This window comes from Poecilia mexicana, unplaced genomic scaffold (assembly GCF_051168715.1).
Source record: "Poecilia mexicana isolate PSO_F unplaced genomic scaffold, ASM5116871v1 scaffold_2, whole genome shotgun sequence".
Taxonomy (NCBI): Eukaryota; Metazoa; Chordata; class Actinopteri; order Cyprinodontiformes; family Poeciliidae; genus Poecilia; species Poecilia mexicana.
The window spans coordinates 5510232-5515001 of NW_028263371.1; the positions used below are offsets into that span (position 1 = coordinate 5510232).

General features: G+C 45.4%; 1 pseudogene; it reads right to left on the minus strand.

The window, feature by feature from the left end:
• Nucleotides 1-1037: 1037 nt before the first annotated feature.
• Nucleotides 1038-2157, minus strand: LOC148160343 (voltage-dependent P/Q-type calcium channel subunit alpha-1A pseudogene; annotated as a pseudogene).
• Between the last annotated feature and the right edge of the window lie 2613 nt (nucleotides 2158-4770).

Below are 4770 nucleotides of genomic sequence, written 5' to 3' on the forward strand. Positions count from 1 at the left end.
TGCCAACACACACACACACACACACACACACACGCACACACACACACACACACATGTTTGCGTGGCTATCTTTGTGGGGACTTTCCATTGTTTTCCATTCATTGCTACAGCCTAAACTGTACCCTTATCCTAATCCTATCCATTACATACCTAACCCTAACCTTAACCAAAACTCAATTCACACCTTAGTCCTAAATCTGACCCCTGACCCAAAAACAGTGTTTCCCCTTGTGGGGATCAGGCTTCAGGCGTTGGACGCTCTTGACAAACACGCCGCAGCGGCCCTCAATGTGCCTTCACATAGACTTGGAATGTGAACCAGACGCACCTGGCGTTTGGTGTAAACGCACCTTGTGTGACATCAACTAACTCACTCACTCTTTGGTTACCTAGTAACAACTTGTTGAGTAACTTGCAGCAACAATTAAAGGTTTAGCCTCCATGCCATATAATTACTTAAACACAGAACAACACTGCCAACTTTGGCAGTATTAAAAAAAAAAAAAAAAAAAATCAATAATTATTTGTATTGGCTGATATGAGACATATCGCGACAAATTTTTCAGCCGTATCTCCAGCCCTAACTTGTATAAAATTATTTAAGTCATGAATATATTAAAACAGCAGGCTGCCTGGTTCTCATAATTACCCTTCAGAGCTTTTCTGCTGGATAAACCATATGTGACTTCTGGTGAGTCAGTGGTAGTTAGAGAGCGCATAAGAATAGGAAATAGCCATTTCCCTTACCTTCTGGTTGCATGGCGCTATAAGCTCTCGCAATGCTGACATCAGCACTCAGCTCTGACAGCAACCAATACACATTCACACACATACACACACACACACAAATTGCTAACTGGGTAAATGCTCTACAACGCGATGCATCTTCATCAGTGCGACTACTATCGTCTTCAGCTGAACGATTCATTCAGAAGAAACTCAAAAAGCAAAGTGCATCGCAGAAGCTTATTGCATACACACGCAAGCACTTTAAATATCAAATCTAAACACAACTCCGAACTTTCACCCGCCACATTTTAAGGCCACACCTTAGCCGAAGCACTCCAGCCAACACACCCCCGCCGGTACCTTGGTGGGCCCGCTGTGAAAGGATATGGCCATTCGGTGATCTTTTTGGCGTACTTCCTCACCACGTTGTCTTCGCTGAAGAGGAAGAGGGAGCGGTTGACCGTTAGGCAGCTCTGCCGGACGGGTATGGGGTTGTACAGGGCCATGGTCCGGGCTCTCTGGGCCATCGACTGCTTGTACATCCGCTGCGCCCCGGGGGGCCCACCTTGCCTGCTGCCGCCGCGGCCGGGCCCCCCTTGTCCGCCGGCACCCCCGCCACTACCGCCACCACCACCTCCTCCTCCTCCTCCGTACCTGTTGGGTAGCTCGTCTCCAAAGCGCGCCATTCTGCAGACACCAAACGCCAGAGGTTAGGAAGGAGCCGGGGGGAAACCTCAGAGTGACACCTCCACATGCCACCACCCCATCAGCCTCGGCTCCAAAGACACATGCAGAATGGAGGTTCGGATCTGTCTCTGTCTCTCGCTTTCTGTCCTTCCAACTCTATCTAGATCTGTTTTATTTGATTTTTTTCCCTCCTTCCCAGGTCTTCAGCGCCAAGAAGATACCTCCATTTGTGAGTTGGGAGGAGGAGAGGATGGGGGGAGGGATGGAGGGATGGGAGAAGAGAGAAGAGAAGGAAAGGAAAGGAAAGGAAAGCGAGTTATCGTGTATTTTTGGAATATGACGGGATATGAAACACGGCGATGTGTTTATATAATTTCTGTACAATCAGTTCTCTTAGAGGAAAAGAAAAATGAATATTTTATCAAGGCATCTCCCTCTCTTCTCCTCTCTCCCTCTCTCTCTCTCTCTCTGTCATGCTGTTCTTATTTCATTATTTTTGATCAGGAAAAGCCGCTCCAACAAGAAAAAAAAAAGTCAGCAGCCGCTTCTCGTTTCTACGCAGGCGGATGAATCGATCACCTCAGACGCGATCAGAATGCATAGCTGTGCATTGAGAGAAGTAGTATTGCATCCATCTCCAGCGAGCAGGCCGGCTCCAGACTGCGTCTTTTCCCTGCATCTTGTCAGGATCTGCAGTTGTCTTTTCCCCCCACCCCCCCTCTTTTTCCACCTTCTCGCCTCCTCCTCCCCCCCGGATCCCCCCGTTTTCTTCTTCTTCTTCTCCTTCTTTTTTCCTCTCCCCCCCCTCCAACACACACACACACTCAACCGGATAAAAATAGAAATAGATAAGAGTGAAATCTTTAATAATTAATTTCTTCTTGTTCCATATATCCGCAGTGTTTGATGTGGCTCCCGCTGCCACCTTTCACTGCCGCCGCGGCTTTCCGCGTTCACGCAAAAACGTCAACCGACGGGGGGCTTCCCCAAAATCCGAGCCTGGTGACATTTGTTGATATTTGGTAATGGACGGTGCGGCATCCCCCCTTCCTCCTCCTCCTGTTCCTCCTCCTCCTCTTCTGCTTCTTCTTCCTCCCCCTCCTCTTCTACAAGGCGTCGGTCACTGATTTTTGGGCGTGATTGCGCGCACTTGGAGATGAAAATACTCCGATCCTGAAGTCTACCAGTCTATTTCTTCCTTGCGTAAAAGAAAGACAGAAAGAAAGAAGGAGAAGAAGAAGGAGAAGGAGGAGAAGAAGAAGAAGAAGAAGAAGAAGAAGAAGAAAAAGAAGAAGAAGAAAGCCAGCTGATGAAATAAAACCAAAAAAATAAAATAAATTTTTTAAAAAAATCAAAAGATAATGTCCACGACAATCATCTATAATCCAGAGTTTGGGGAACAAGAATCCCAGACAAACAGGATCCGGATGATGGAGGCAGCATCGTCATCACCATCATCAATTCTCGGTCGAAAAACGCGACGACGGCGGCGATGCAGGTGCCCCGGAACAGCAGCTCGCATGTTCTCCTCCACCGCCGGGTAGAAACCGAGCACCATCCCCGCCCAGCAGCATCGCCTCCTCTCCTCTCCCCCCTCCCCGATGCTCCTGAAACCCGAAAGAGGCGGCCAGCCAGGTCCGACGTCGCTTTCGCGTCTCCCTTCCCCCGTTGTCCTTTTTGCGCGCGCTACCTTTTCCCTTTCTCTCTTTAGGATTTTTTTTGGCGCCCCGCTCTCACACCTCCCTCCACCCCCGGATCCTTCAATCCCCCCACGGGGAGAAAGTCAACCAACGACAGTCAGTCCGACTCCGATGCGGGGTGGGAGGCTGAAAACGAAAGACCCCGACGAGTGGAGATGCTCCTGCGGGTTTTTCTTTTTCTTTTTTCCTTCTTTAATGCGTTCAAATCGGGGTTGCGCCGCGTTCCGAGCATCCGATCGGTCTGACGGGAACCGAGCGCCACGCGCAAATCCGTGGCCACGCCATGCAGCGCACGTCGCACGGCGCCTCCCAACCCGCTCCCCAAGGCGCGCCGCAGTTACGCTATGACGGCTTCACCTGTGCGGCAAGGTGCGACGTCCGGCCTCACCTTTCAGTCAAATGGAAACTGATTAAAAAAAAGAGACGCCAAGTCATCAAGCATTATTTAAGACCTCAAGAAAAAAAAATAAATAAAAAATACAACTAAGAAGTTCGAGTTGATACATTTGAAGTTACACATTACATTTTGTAGAAGCGTATTGATTTCCTGTCATGGTGGTGCGTTTCAGGGCCTTTTGTTCCTTTTTAAAATAATAATAATAATAATAATAATAATAATAATAATAATAATAATAAAGCAATCGCCATAAGCGGAGGAGTGGCTGATTGGAATAACCTGAGATGGCAAATTAAAGTCGATCGCAGTGAAACATCCGCTGTAAAAGCCTGAAAACGAACCAGTGGGAGGATTTACAGGGATCCTCTCACAGGCTGACCTCACCGAGTGACTGGCATGAGTTTGGGGAAAGTCTCTCTGCCAGCGTTGCACATCTACAGACTCACATTTCAGCAATTCTTTGCCACAAAAAGAAACTTGTATTTTTGTCTCGCTTCACTAAAGTCTTCTGTGCTTTACGTGAATCATACATGGTTTGCACAGATCCTAACAATCAGTCGTCAAAAATGTTTAGCAGGTTTTTCAGTTATTTTAACAGAATTGCTAGCAAAAATACCAGTAATGTACATATTTTAAGGAAATATTTTGGTTGGAAATTATTTTTTATTGTTTTCCTAAATAATTGTCCACAAATACCAACAAGCTATAAAAAAAATAAAGAAAATATATCCATATTTTTGCCTGAATTTTGTCTTTTTTCCTTCTAAAAATGGAATACATAAATAGCTTCTGTACAAATAACAACAAGCTTTCTATGTTAAGTATTTATCTTTATAACTTTATAAGTTATCTTTTTCCAGAAGGTCGTGGAATATTTGTGGCTGTAAATATACAAAAATGACTCTTTAGGTTGGAAATGTTGCAAATACACAGTCTGTAACATTAAATCTTACTAAAAACAAATTTTTATTGAGAATATGTGGAAAAACTCAATGGGAAATAAGTAATGTTGCATGGCGTTGCAGCTCACTGCGGCTTAAAGGAAGTTAGAAATACTTTGGTAAAGGTAATTTTATTTATATAGCACATTTTCAGCAACAAGGCAATACAAAGTGCTTTACAGGAGTTAAAGGGAAATACAAACAAAATAACAAACCAAAGGAAAGAGCAAAAGAAGAAAAATAAACTAGATTTAGTCCTTCCATTTCCATCCCTGACAGTACACCCTTATGTAATTCTGAATCCACTGCCAAATCC